At 41.4% G+C, this 15,766-nt stretch overlaps 1 protein-coding gene across 1 annotated transcript in view; it reads left to right on the forward strand.

The window, feature by feature from the left end:
* Nucleotides 1-15,766, forward strand: part of igsf3 (immunoglobulin superfamily, member 3) — a 68,410-nt gene that overhangs the window by 23,934 nt on the left and 28,710 nt on the right. The gene's annotated exons all lie outside the window — the stretch shown is intronic.

Genomic DNA, 15,766 nt, shown 5'->3' on the forward strand with positions numbered 1-15,766 from the left:
CGTTCTCCGCTCTCTCTCTCTCTCTCTCTCTCTCTCTCTCTCTCTCTCCCCTCCTGCTCACTCCCATCAATCCAAAGCTCCAGAGTCGATTTGGTCTAGTCCCCGCTTCGGCCCCCAGCTGGTGTTGGTCATGCAGGTATATGGTTTTGTCAATACAGCCGTTCGTTGAGCTTCATCACAGGAGAAAGGCAAGAGGGTGATTGAAGAACATGGTATTAGATTGTGATTGAAAAAAGAAGAGGGATCTTTTTTTTTATTTTTTTTTAGAAGAGGCAAACTATGGGTGAAGCCTTGTGATGACAAAGAAATGGTAAGATGTACTGTAGGAAAAACTGAATAGAGTAGAAAAGGTGTAGATGAACAGACGAGAGAAGTTGTATCTCTGTCTAGTGGTATTGATTGGGAGCAATGGCCTGTGTGTGACTGGAACATTTGATCTCTTTTGTCTCTCCTTGCAGTGACACTCCTAGCCTTCTCTGCTCCCCCTTTCTCTGGCCTTACCATCACCTCTCAGTTTCATTTACAAATACATTCCCTTCTCTGCCTTTTGTGTGTGTATGTGTGTGTAAGCACATACTGGCTCTAAGCTGCGGCCCAGGCAGGACTCCAAATGGAAAGAGATTTTATCACTATGTCTGGCTTGCCATTTCCTCGCACATCTCATCTACTTTAGCGGACAGGGCTTCCTGCTCAATAACATTACTGCCACTCGGACCCACCATACACAGACACACACGCAGAGATACACAAACACAGTTGCAGTCACACACCATGGCGAGCTGTCAGTCAGGACAGATGTCGCACCCATAATTGAGTCTGAGAGAGATGGTGCCGTGCTGCTCCCATCGGATGATATCCTTTCTACTGAACATCACTGAAGAGGGCTTTAACAACCCAATGGATCACTGTGGTAGACAATACAACTGCTGAATAGAACATGTAGCACTGTGAATAAACAGTTGAACTGGGAAAACCAGACATGTTGATACTTTGTAGTCCCATAGGGCAAGCTGCACTATACTGTATGTACATGTGTAGTTTGTTGTGGCTTTTTGCGTAAATGCTGGTAGGGGAAGTTGGGACATTGAATAACAAGAAATTGTTATCAAATTAGAATTGACTTGTTTTGGAGAAGCAACTACATTTGACTCTTGTCTTCAGACAATCTCATCACAAAATGGTCAAAATCACATGTGGCTCTTCCCAGCTGCCTGTCACTTGCAGCAACTTAGAAATACTGAACAGACTCATTCAGTTAGACGGCTGTTTTCTTTCCTGTAATGACTACAGGGATCCGCTTGCATTCGCTCAGGTATAATTTGGACATGGCCCAACTCAGGTCCTGGATCAGGCCTTGAATACCTGGAACCTACTGGATCCTTGAAGACCTCTAGACGAGGCTGCATAGTGCTTTAGCCCTTGATCAAAATATTGCTGGCTGAGTAGTATGTGGGGCCAATTAAGAAGCTGCTGCCATTAAACATGCATCTAAATGCTCTCATAGCCTACAGACACCCTTTCAAGGATACACTGCCTTGCAAATTTTGGTTGTTACCCTTATGAAAATATAAATGATGTCAGAGATGCTCTATTTAGCTCATCGCCCACGCTACTGAGCTAGGCTAATGAGAAAGGATTTAATATGTTAACAAATACACGTGTGTGTGTGTGTGTGTGTGTGTTTGTGTGCGTGCGTGCGTGCATATTTGTTGGTGTGTGTTGAGTGTATATGTTTATTAATGTTTATATAATGGGCTAAAGATTCGCCACTGTTTCTGTAGTTGATTTGATTAGCTTAGCTAAGCGCTAACCCTCAGGGGCCTGCTGCCTCTTCTCTGTGAGATTAACAGAACACAGCCACAGTTTGAATATGAATTCAGCATGAATATGGATGTGAATGGATATGCTAACGAATGTTTGTGTTCACGTTGTTAAAATGTGTGTCAGTTTAGGGTGGAACTTGCACTGTAATAGCCTCCAGAACTCATGTGAGTGTGGTCCAGGGCACTCAGGCTGCTTGTTTGATGTTGGCGGCTGCTTTGAAGCCTTATCTGAATGCAGGGGGGGCTTTTTCCTGGTTCAAGCCATACATCTGATAACACCTTTTGACACGGACACAGGAATCGGAATCCATTTACACACATTCATATGTACTCGAACATGCAGAGATATTGGCACTCATGCCTTCACTGACGCGTGGAGAGGTAGCAAACAGGCATTGTTAAAGAATAACTGCACCCAGGCAACTAGTGGTTGGCAGTGCTGTAGCTTTTTGTGCAACACAGCTGGCTATGGTCACAAGCACATAAGCTGCTCTCCTTTTAGCCGTGCCAGCATAATGATTGTTGCGTATCTGCAAGGGTGGGCAAACCCTATTAAATGAAGAGCAGGCCGCATTTGAGGCAGCAAGTATGATGTTAAATATCTATCAGGTGATGATCAAACAGCAGCACATCATGAGAATGTTGTAGTAAATACAAATATTATCTCTTTACAGCTTCCTTAAGTGGGCAGGGACAGTGCAGTACGCTTTTTATTTGGATTTAGCCACAACATGGTGAAATATGTTTCTATTATTATGTATTGTTTATGATGTTTGTATTTTGTTTATGACCTGCGCACGTTTTGTATGCAAATTAAAATGTAGGTTGAAATGTCCAGGTTCAGCAGATATAGCTTTTGTAGCAATGCAAGATCCAGTGGGGAGTTACTCTTTAGAGAAGTCACCATCTCTTCATCCCTTCCTTGGAATGGGCCTGTCAGTAAGGACTGCTGATACTAGTTTAAAGATTAGTATTACGCAACCCTCATTAGCATGCTAATCACAGCCTTGTTATTTGCAACGGGAAACAGAGGTTTAGTTAAAACGTCTGAGGTAATGGATTTGAGTGTGGGCTGTAGAGCAAAGCCGCAGGCTGAGTGCTGGTGTAGAAGTGAAAAGTAAAAGTGGAGAAGCCTGGGAGGCTAAACTCATTTTGGGGAAGCAGCGGCAAGGCGAGCAAACTGATGACCCTCAAGCTCTGTCTCAGGGACACACCACTATCTAAAATCTGCAGTGCAGAATCTAATAACGCACACACTCCCAAATATCTAAAAGCTTTAGCAAGGACTTTTGACTTTGTGTAAAGACATGCTGCACCCACACGTACACAGACAGACAGAGGCATGACCAATCCCTCCCTCTCAGTTGACTGAGGGGTAGACCGCAGACATATGTTGCCACCTGTGCCCCCGTGCCAGGGCAGCCACCTTGGGATGTGGGCAGAGAGATGGGTTTTAGTGTGTGGGTGTGGGTGTGTGTGTGTGTGTGCCTGTGTGTGTGTGTGTGTGTGTGTGTGTGTGTGTGTGTGTGTGTGTGTGTGTGTGTATGAGAGGGATGGGGTGGGGTTGGCATATGCCTAATTCCCCTCTGTGCTGGCAGCTCAGATAGACAGTTGCTCCCTCATCTGCTGCCCTGCTGGATGGGTGCCTGGTGATTGAGTGCTGCCCACCTCCCTTAGCCACACTGCTTGTTTTTTTTCTCTCTCCCTCAAAGACACTGTTTCTCATACACCAACACAACACACACGCACACTGGCTAATACTCTGCACCTCTGGCCAGCTGCCACCACAGCTCCATTCCTTGCCTTGCACTGTGCCCTAACGAAGTGATACTCTAGATCTTGTCGCTGTGTGTTTGCACAATACCAGTCTTTAGATATGACTGTATTCCTGGACTCGTATGCCAGTGTACCTTTTTAGGAGATAAGGCGCGTGGAACAGGTCCAAAGACAAGGCTTTGTACACTGATTAAAACACAGTGATATGTTCTGTAAGGTGTACACACACACACACACACACACACACACACACACACACACACACACACACACACACACACACACACACATACACACACACACAGAAATGGTCAGATGGCTGGGGCTATAACTGGTTCTATCCTCAGGGAAGTCTTTAATTGGTCACAGTGCTTTACCATCTGGGGCTGGAGAGACGGATGGAGGGAGGGATGAAGGGAAATAGTGGGAGCTCCTGTAAGGGGGTATAGAAAGGGGGAGAGACAGTAAGTGCAGCAAAGGGACGGAGCTTATTAGTTTTAATACTTGCACCTCCGGTAATATTAGAATCATAATATACTTGATAAATGCTGTTTGTAGTGTACAAGTGGGAAGGTGTGTTTGTGTGTGAATGTGAATAATTGCACATGATGCGTTCGTGTGCTTGCGTGCATTCATGTGTGCCTGTAGGTAGACGAGTTATTGCAGGAGTTTGTTTGTGTGTGTGTGTGTGTGTGTGTGTGTGTGTGTGTGTGTGTGTGTGTGTGTGTGTGTGTGTGTGTGTGTGTGTGTGTGTGTGTGTGTGTGTGTGTGTGTGTGTGTGTGTGTGTGTGTGTGTGTGTGTGTGTGTAGAAGTGGTAATGACTCTGGGGTGTGTGTATGTGCCGATGTTGGCAGACGGAGCAAAACCCTGCACATGTGCTAATAACCTCCAGGACGGCAGCGATGGAGAAGACAAACAGACACACTCTGGGGTGGCTTCTGTATGTATTTCTGTCCTCTTGAATCACAGCAGTGTGTTTGCTGTAATTCCTGTTATTTGGATACACGAGCAGACGGAAAATGCCAAAGAAAGTATATGACAGATGAAACGATGGAGAAAGTGGGACTGAAGCTTGGGAAAGAAAGAGAGAGAGAGTGATGGGGGGGGGGGTATTTCATATGTTTAGGCATGATGAGTAAATCTTTGATGCTGTAAAGGATTTCAGTCAACGATAGCTTTGCACACAGCAGCTCTTCTCAAATGCACTTAGGAAGATTTGTCTTTCATACTCCCACCTCTCTTCAGACTACCCCTCCTCTCACGCCTTGCCTTTTAATCTCCCGCTTACTCTCCATCTTCCCAACACACTCACTCAGGCTCATTTCCTGGCTGGGCCTCAGTGAGAGGTTGTGTCATACCGTGTATATGCGTGTGCCCATATGTGTTTGCGTGCATCTTAGTTAGTGTTAAATCCTCCTCTTCTGCCTTTGTGTAAACAGCGTCTCATATTTGAAAGCTTCTTCTCACCACGGATCCCTCTCTTATCGCAACATTCAGCCTTTAAACGCCACGTCACTATTCTCCTGCTACAATAACAAAGCCCACTCCTTCACTCACTGCCCATCTTTCTTTTCTTTTATTCTCCTACTTTCTCCTTTTGTTATACCTCCCTCTCTGCTTGTGCCGTCCAGTGAGAAAACCACATGCATATAAGTCCAATAAAGGAAATGGGAGAAACATGAAGGGTGACTGAAAAGTGCTTTAGATGCATTTCTACAAATTATGCTTTATTTTGTGTGTCCCTACTTTTTTTTTCTCTTCTCATTGGAACATGTACCTAGTAATTTTCCGGAAAAGAGCTGGTATATATTAATTCGTAGGACATTTACTGAAAAAGGCTATGTTATTTGGTAATAAATTTATACTTATCAAGGAAACTGAGAAAGTTTTCAGTTGGTAGAGTTTTTGTTCCCTCATCAGAGGGTTTTAGCAACCTTGGGACAGCCCAGCAAGCTGTAAACAAAGCATTGATATACTCTTTTCACATTATAAAGTTGATAACAACATTATTATTATTATTATTATTATTATTATTATTATTATTATTATTATTATTATTATTATTACAGCAAAAAGTTGCCTTTGTATGCAGGCAATTATTATTCATTTGGAGTTGTGCAGAAACATGACGGTAGAATATAATTCCAATATTCTCTTTTTATCTCTGTTTTGGTATCTACCAACTCCTAATGGAAATATCTGATTCTTCAACTGCTTAATGCCCCACTGTTTCCACCAGCTAGTCGCTAATTGTCTGCTTTTTGGTCCTTAGCAGGTAGCATAGCGTTCATCAAAGCTTTTTGCTGAAAGAGGCTAAAATGCTCCATAGAGTTTAGGGGAAGTGCAGAGTTGGCTCATAATTTTCTCTGGATTTGTTTTAAGAATGGACCTATGTTATGCTAAACCTTGTTCTTGGCCTGTTATCATGCACATGCTAGATGATGTATGCTAAATGGTTGCATGTTAACTTGTTAATTTTATGTAGTATTTTTATGCAGTATGCGTCACCTATCAAATTTCGTCCTGTGTTGTATGAACCAAAAGGATGTCAGATGCAGCTCATTATATTCCTCGGATGGGAGATCCAGTCATTGTCCTTGTGTCTCTCCTCAGATCTTCTACCCTCAGAAGTTCAGCTTATATTACTCAGGAAATTATTAGGAAAATAAGGGACCCGTGAAATAAAGCAGACTTTATTTATATATATATCTCATACCATATGATAGAATTCGTAGTCTTCTAAATGTATGCATTTTGAACTCTACACAGTCAGTAATTTCTGTTATGAACTTTCTGTATGTTCCTCTAAAAAATATATAATAAGCAGCACACCCCTGAGGACTGTGTGTGACTGTGAGTGACCAAATAAGGCTGACTCACAGCTCTGGAGGAATTGTTTGGGTGAGCAGAGGGGAGTACCTCAGTCACTTACACTACGCTTTGTGTGTCAGAGAGCAGCTGTCCCCTAAGGCTTAACTTTCTGTGTGTGTTTGGGTGTTTGGGTGGGTGCGTAAGTAAAAGAGAGAAAGCGAGAGAGAGAGATGCCAATTTTGATGTGCCTCTCCTACTACCTTTAGGTATAATGAGCTGTAATAGCCACGGGGGCCTCGCTCTGTTCTCACACGCAGAGCAGATGTTACTCTTTACTAGTTTTATGATTCCCTAGGATTAAAAACAAAAAACAAAACACGCAATAGGGGTCATTGTCTGACTGACATATAGAGTACAAGCTGGTTAGGGACTCTATAAAACATGACTGTCTGTGTTCTGAGACAGTCATGGAGAGAACAAGCAGGAGGAGGAAGGAGGCTGAGAAAAACAGAAAACGTGATAATTGGATGCTGACAAGCAACTAGTCAAACGAAAAGGAAACTCACTAGATAATGTGGTAGAGAGAGGCAGCGTGGATGGGGGATGTGGGGGTACGGAGGGTGTAGATGGAAGCTCAAGCGACGAGAAAATTGTGAAGAGAAAAATGGGACAGAGCCTGGAGAAGAATGACTGTGTACGGAGAATGCATCAGAGACCCCTTTATTAAATGAAGAGGCCTTTTTCTTTCAGTCATTGTGACCCCTGTGTTATAGCACAGGCCATACACTTATACTCACACACACACTCAGACTGATGTTCCATTAGCAGGAGACCTCACAGCTTCTAACTGAAAATCTCATAACATCTCATAACGGCATCTGTAAGATCTGTCATATCATCTCACCCCTTTCCTCTATCCCCCCTGATTTCTATTTTATCTCTCTTCGCAATTTCAGTCGATTGGATGTGGTGTGTTATGAGGACTGTGTGGAAGCCTCTTTGATCGTATGGGACAGTGTGATAGACAACTCAACCTAATCAAAAACCAAATTCAAGACAAACTTGTTTTAAATTGTATCATTTTGTTTTTATAAAAATCTCAAAATGAAAACTGTTTAAGCTATGGGGTTTTATGATTGGGGTTTATTCCCCATATATAATCTGTGATCCTCATAATAAACAATTTTAATGCATTCATTATGTATAAGGAGTCATTTATTTGCACATATACTCAGCTCAGAAAGGAAAACTTTGCATCTTTGATTATATTTGTTTACGGATTACAGCAGAAAACTCTGGTTTTCTACATTGCATGCTGATTTTTACAGTGGGGATTGAGCTAGTAGTTATGACGGTAAAAAGAGAGTGACATCTCTGGCATGACTCTAATATTCACAGATGTGCTTTGGCCTTTTTTTTGACAAGGTTGGAATGCAAATACAGGCTGAGATCAAAACTGCCTTTGCCCTGTAATACACTCAAGATTTTGACCTCTGCGTGGCTGCATTTATCTGCAGAGAGAAAATGACTTTTGAGAAAAATCTGAGTGATAGTTGATATTTTGAACTTGATGATTATTCTCACTGTTGAGGTAAGAATTTATATTCTGCAGATACAGTAATTATGCGGTAGTGAAAGCGTTTTGGATCCTGTTGCTTTTGTTACATAAATGAAAGTGATGCGTTAATTAAACATTTACTCGTTATGCCAAAATGTATTCACCATTATGAAAATCATTTATGCCTCTGACCAAGACCTTAACTGTGTCAACATCAGATATTTGACAGCTTTGCAAACTGACAGCTGTCAGCTAGTTACAGATAATTGCAGTCCACAGTACCATCCGCACACAGACTAATGAATGTGCTGTTATGTTTCTCATTGTTTTTCCTCATTAATAGTCAAATCGCAATGCATAATGAACATCCCTACCATCAAAACTTTTGCCATATGGACATGGATTGGATTTTTTGTAATAAACTTACTTTCAGTTTCACAAAAAATACTGAAATGATTGGTATTTATTTATAACATTATTATTGGATGAAAATGTACTTTAAAATCAAAAGTACCTCACTAACAGTTTGCTAAATCCCTTCACTGAAAAGCTTTGCAAGCATTCATTAATTAATCATTATTAGCTTGAAATCAGGACAATCTCTTAAATCTGGTCTCTGTCTTTTTACAAATTTATTTAACTTGATTAGTAAACTTGCTGCAGCCAATCAATTTTGCTAGTGACATTTGCCATTGACATTTCAGCAGGCAAGTTGACAGATGCTGGGTAGAACTGAGTAACATGCTTTTGTCTTCCTCTTTCTGAAATCGGGGACCAGTTGTTTTAAGAATTGTGAAAAATGTTGGTGAATCTGCCACCATTATCACCATAAACTGTGCAATGCCAGAATGGAAACCTTGTCAAGCATAGCAACAGCAACTAAGTGGGACGGGAATAACAAATGTGCAGGTGCAGTAGGAATAGTGGTAGTAGTTTAGTTTAGCCGGCTTACTTTTGTGCTGACCGCATGTTCCTAATTCCTTTTGCTTTTTCCCCCCAATTTTTCTCTACACTTTCTGTTACTGGAAGATTTTCTAAGTTGTGGTCAAAAAAACCTAATTTACAGTGACGTACAGTGAAGTACAGTGGCCAGAGCTTCCTTCAACAGGGAACATAATAACATTTCCCTGGGTACTATACATGGTGGGTTAGAAAAAGGAACATCATATTAACAAACACTTTTGACAAAGTAAGGCCTAATAAATACATAATCTTTTCCCTGGGTCCATAGAAGGCATAACATATTTTATGTCTGTTTTACATAACACATAAATAATGTGAAAACACAGAAACATACAGATGAAGAGCTCTGTATCTTAGACTCCATAAGGTGTCAGGCTCATCTGATCATGAGTGTGTGTTGTATAATGAATGTACCCCCTGCTGTGGACCCAGATCCCACAACACCGCTTTCAACTCTAGTCTCACCCCTTTCTTCTCTGTTAAAGAGGGCTCCCACATGTCTCTCTACTGGCTCCAAGGCGTGATCCTTCTACTGCCCTTTTTTTTCTCTGTATCCTGTCTTTATTATCAGTACACGCTCTTGGGGATGGTGTGTAGACCTCCGTTCATCACAGTTTGCTTTACTGGTTGCTCACAGTGTTTTGTTTGAAGACCTGCTTGATTTTCCGGTCTCCTGAGAAAGTGTTCGCTCTGTGTGTTGTTCAGCAAGATTTTTGTCACCGTGTGCGTGTGCATTAATTTAGGATATTGAAGTAAGAGTGACAAGTACACTTGCTATATATAGGCTACAAACAGAATAATAATCATCTATCTGCGGTAGCTTTTGCACTTCCTGCACAGGAATCATGACGAGTTGTTTGTGTGTGGTGGGTCGTGGGATGAGAGCACTGCCTCTTTGTTCTTCATCTTTGCTCTTTTCTTCCTTTTCCTCTTTGTCTTCATCCTCACTGTTTTTCTGCTTCCTCCTACTTTACCCTCCTCTCTCCTCTCTCTAAATTTCCCTGTTGAACCAATTCATCCCTCATTCTGACTCATTCACAGCTCTCACGGAGAAGAACAAACGAGTGGAGGATGTGAATGGACAGGACAATGGATAATAAGTATGAGAAAGACAGGTGTAGGCACAGTTCCTGTAGTTATTTTTCTTTCTAACCCCCTGACCCAATACGCCTGCGTGCGTTGCAGGCATCCTGGGTCAGCAAGTGACGTCTGCTTAGTGATGAGACTGGACTCACATGAAGTGGAGTTGAAGATCGCCCACTCGCTCTGTTTCCCTCTCAGCAGTACTCTCAGTTTCACAGGGTAATTAACAATAATTACCCTACTGGCTTTGCCAAATGGCCATTTGCTTTGCAACACACACACACAAACACAGACACTTAAGGCCATTACACACAGAAAAGTGGTAACCACTTCAGCTGTGGCGGAATATTTGCACTATCATGCAGTAGTATTATGAAGGTCATACACTATATGGCCAAAAGTATATGGACATCCTGTCCCTACACCACATTGGTGGCGTCGTGTTGTTTAAGGTTCTGGTGAGACAGTGAAATGCAGTTGAGAAAATTCTATTAGACACCAAATGCTTCATGGTTTGTTCATGATTATACAACTCTGGAAAGTTGTCACAACGGCAACTATTAAATCTATTTAGTGCAAAATATACAGTAGAAATATGCGTTACAGAGAAATCCATCATGAATATGCGAACAAATGCCTGCAGCCAGTTTCCAAAATCTTGTGGAACATGTTTGTAGAAGAGCAGATTAATGCCTTTATAGTTGTCAAGTAAGATGTATAACAATCACATACAGTAATGGATGTCCATGTACTTTGTTCAGGTATCCACATACTTTTGGCAATGTAGTGTAGGTAATAGGGTCAGCCCACCAGCTCTCATCTGAGTTTCTGTTGACTGCCTCACCACCCAATTTGTTGCAGTATTTGCCAGCCAGCATAAATAAATTCATATATACAGTATGTCAGAGAAAAAGCTTCAAAATGGAGATTGCCATTGTTTCACACCTTTGATATCTACTCCATTCTGACTGGTCAGCAGCCAGTGGCAAAAGTGTGACATTTCCATGCTGAAGACTCAGTGAAGTAAAAAACAGAGCCAGAAACACTGGCTTTTGCACTTTAACACTTAACATGGGCACATAAACACATACATGCACAAGTGAATGCGGAGACACACAAGTGACATCTGTGTGGGTGCATACATGTGTTTGTTTGTGAGTGTGTGCTTCTGTAAGCCAGAACATTTGTAGCAGTGGTAACATCCAGAGGGCAGTGTGAATCTCTCCAGTTCCCCATTATCATCTGCTCCCATGACAAGACCACAACAGAGAGCACAAAGTGTCGGGTGATTGGACCTCACTATCTGCTGTTTTTGTTCCCACAAACACTCATGTTAAAACAGAGTACTCACCATCAGACACTGCTATTTGATTTCTTTTTGTTTCTTTTTTTTCTATACGGAATATTTTCTGCTTGTGCAACTTCAAGAGCCAACACACACACACACACACACACACACACACACACACACACACACACACACACACACACACACACACACACTACAGAGAGATGTTTGCGTGCATGCAGAATGTACAGATCAGACTTTATAAATTATCATCTTCTTCTCCACGTGTCGTCTTTGTGAAATCTCTCTTCCTCCATTTTTGTGTCCTTGTGTCCCCCACACTTCTATCCCTGTGTGACTGGACTTAAAAGGCCAGCTTGAGGGATGACAACCGTCGCTCACTTCAGAGGGCTGAGAGAGTCGGGGAAGATCGGGAATGGTGGGAGATGAAAGCAAAAATTGCAGATGAGGTAGAGCAGGAAGAGAGTAGTTTTAAAGATTTATAAAGGATTGACAGCTTCTGTGTCAGTCAAAAAAGCAGAATAACACAGACATGTTTTCCATCACATCCACACATGAGAACTTCTGTCTTAAAATGCGCAAGATTACCTGATTCATCAGTGAAAAAAATTTTTCATCGCTAGTACTTTGAGATTCCAGTCTCTATGAATGTAATCCAAATGAGGAAAATTACCTTAAGTCCATAAAATCCTTAAAACGTTTTATTTCACTATTTATTTGGTTGTGGTAATACAGAATCATTGAGTTGCAGCTCAACACATACACCGTTTTTTTTTTTTTTTTGCAGTGGTGAAATGACAGTGCGAAATGTTTTGAATATTTTAAAAATTCACTTAAAGGAGGCTTTCCCATCTACCGCAACACTTTCTCTGGCAGTTTTGCTGGGGTTGGTGAGGGGAAATTAGATCTGTTTATTAAAACTTCCAAAGATATAAGATAATATCTGTTGCCTATTTTCCATCAGCAACACATTTTAATATCTCTGTTTACTCTTAGGTAGCACGATGGCACTTAGATGAGGTAGGATGTTGCAGCTGCACAGCTTTTGGCTCAGCAAAGTGGCTGCACCTCCTTTTAACACATAATCATCAGAAGTTGAATGTGTGTGAATTTTAATTATTATTTAAATTACAGTTAAAGCATGTCTTTTGGTTTAGGTTGGAATTAGACAGAGGTTAAAGGATAAGGCTGGGGATATTTTATTATTCATTTATTGTCAATAAATCCTGTGAAAAGACCAAAACTATCAGTGTGTTAGTCTGGACCCATTGATTCTTACTAAAGACAAAAAAACAGACACAAATATATCCTTTCATTTCTGTCATTTCCTAAAACAGCTGCGTTGTAGTTTTTTTGGTAAATGTTACTCAAACAGGACTAAATGGTGCTTTTCTTAGGGACTATTTTCATCTCGGGTTGATGCACATTAGGTGTCCCAGCGTATGTGAGATTGACTTAACATCTATGATCTATGATAAACTGCAATGGTCATGTTCAGTGCACAATGGCTGATTGTTGTGAATATTTTTGGACAGCAATTGAGGGATTTGCCTATATGGCTACACTGTCAGATTTTGGCTACACTTGATGGTAGGATGAAGTCTTTTTATGGGATTTGTTGACTATAAGACAAATATAGAATAGATTCTGGAGAAGATTATTTTAGGGATTAATTGTAATGGTTTCAATAAGGCACACAGCAGTTGTGGTTAGGGTAAAATAAGTCTATACAATGTCCTCACAAGTAATGAAAGTGACTGTGTGTGGTTGTGTGTGTGCCCGAGAATGCCATCTCATGCTGTTCCTAATCCTATCCCAGATTGAGGTCAGTGGGGCTATTGGAGGATCTTGGTGTGTTTACAACCCCAGTCTGACCCTTGGAAATGTTGAGATTGGCTGGTGCTATCTGATTGGTTCTGCCTCCTAGACATATCTGTGTGTAGGGATCTGATTGGCCCGGAGGAGATGAAGTCAAAATGTTGAATACTTGGCTTTCTGTTTTCACACTGTTCCCCAGGTAGGCCCACAGAACGGGGTTGGTGTTTTTGTGTGTGTGTGTGTGTGTGTGTGTGTGTGTGTGTTTGTGTGTGTGTGTGTGTGTGGTGGTGCAGTTGTTATGGTAACTACCGGCTGTTCTCATGCCTTCAGCATAATGTGGGAGGGTTGCTATAGCAATGGCAAGTTGTAGCGTAGGTGTGTTGTTGTGGTAACAGTATGTCTATGCGAGGCTGCCGTTCACTCAGTCTCTGACTAGAGGGTCAGAGTGAGGGGACTTGGCAACACCAGGTCCTTCAGGGAGCAGAATCAGACTTTTGTGATGCTTGTAATGAAAATCATCTTTTATTTGATCTTGTCTTGAAACCCTGTAATGGCATTTTCTGATATAGATCGATAGATAGGTATACCACAACATGTACCATCAGTTCTATGCAAAATTGCATATAAAAGTGATAAAACTGATTTGTTAACTCTATTCCACTGACACAAATCCTCATATCTGTAAAACTTCACTTACCAAGCTTGTTCATTTTTAATAACTCATTTATTTATTTAGACAATGGCATAAGATCCTATCATCACAATATGATTCCACTGAAAGTTAGCAAATGATGATAATATTGAATAATTATTCCCCAGCAGGGGAAGATTCTCAGCCTAAACCTGTAATAAATAAAGCATCTGAATATAAACGTGAATACAGGCCCATTAAGAGTCCCATGTTAGTAATTTTATCGTACAACCAACAAACAAAATATCAGCAGAATAGTTTTACTGCTGCCCATGACTACCATTTTCCTCCCTTGCTGCTAGGTTGTTTGTCAAGCACTCAAGATAACAGAGAGGTGAATTAGTGGACATATTTCAGTCAAACCACGTCGGTATTTTCAAGATTGTTTTAAACTATCACAGGAAACAGTTTATTCTTGTCTGGATAAGATACTTATACTGGATATATCTCCAGAAAGCAGCATCTCATTAGAGCGTCACTGTGTCTGACCCACCTGATTACTCACTTTCTTTTTCTGCCACTTCTGTTTTATCGCCGTTTCTTTCTTTGAGTGTCTTGTTAAACTCTAGTAACCAGATGTCAAGCCTCTTTTCTCCGCCTCCTCTATCTTTTTTCTCTGATCTCTCTGCCTTTGTTCCCCCCGTTTGTTTCATTAGTGGTGTCTGTTTCTCTGTTCTCGCAATTCCCCATCTCTCAATTTTACTTATGTTTTCACAAGACACAAGAGCACACACACACACACATGCACACAGGCGCGATTTACTGTGTGCTTGTGTGTGTGTGTGTGTGTGTGGTTGGTTGTGTGTGTGTGTGTGCATGGAGTATGTACTGGCATACATAAAATCATTTCTGAACTAAAGCTTTACTCCTCCATCCCTGTTTCGTCATAGCAGGTGACTTGAGGAGAAGAACAGACCTCAAACACGCTGATTTGTAGTCTTCACAATGACAATCCCTTAAGAGCCTGAATAGCCAAACATCTTGACAAAGCACTCCACTAGCATAAACCCACACAAAGCACTTCCATTTTCAGGCTTTTAAGAAGGACTCACAGTCACCACATGGCAATGCAAGAAAGCTTCTCTCTGCATTTATTCGCAATTCATTTTATCTCAGCCTAGCTTAAATGGTTGACTGCTGTCCATTGTGAAAAACTGACGTCTTTATTCTCTTTTTCCCAGGCGTACACATGTGTTTGTGTACGCGGTTACACCATCCATATGCTTACCGCCGCAAGCACTGAGGTCATGCACTGCATAAATGATAGCGGGACAAATAGGATAGCAACCATGTGGGGCTACACACGTCCAAACACAGCTTAGAGAGCTAACAGTCTGGATACTAAAACTACTTTTTTAAATCATGACTTTGTGACCTTTCTTTCTTTTGGTTGTCATTAATGCATGAAGGTTTTGGAATCTGAGGTCCAGTGGTATCTATCCATATCTCTCTTTCTCTCTTCAGCACACACTCGTATACAGCGGCGCCCTGGTACCTATCCAAAAATACTCCTGAAGTTTTTTCTTTACGCTATATGTGTTTATTTCCGTCGATGTGTGGAGTGTTTCGCGCCTGCTGTCTTAAATTATCACATCTTGATGTCTGTTGCTTCCTTGCGGCCGACTGTCCCCCTCTCTCATCTCTGCCGTTCTCGACCATCTGGCTTGAAGTCCGTCTTCTGTTCTCGGTTGTACTGCAGATACAGAAAAGGCTGGGATGAATTTATCATAGCAATTTTAAACTTGCTGCTGGTATTTTTAGTATGTGTGATCAGAAACTATTTGAAAAGGTTTAGTGAGAAGGGGTGCGGCTGTAAGATGCCTTGTCTGGAGCTGTTACGTTTATAGTAAACTATATAGGATGGAATCAGTCTGAAAGAAGTGCTGGAGGGGCTCTGGAAGGATCTGGCTGTATGAGATTGAGAAAATGCCAT

The sequence above is a fragment of the Dicentrarchus labrax genome, unplaced genomic scaffold, assembly GCF_905237075.1.
Source record: "Dicentrarchus labrax unplaced genomic scaffold, dlabrax2021, whole genome shotgun sequence".
NCBI lineage: Eukaryota > Metazoa > Chordata > Actinopteri > Moronidae > Dicentrarchus > Dicentrarchus labrax.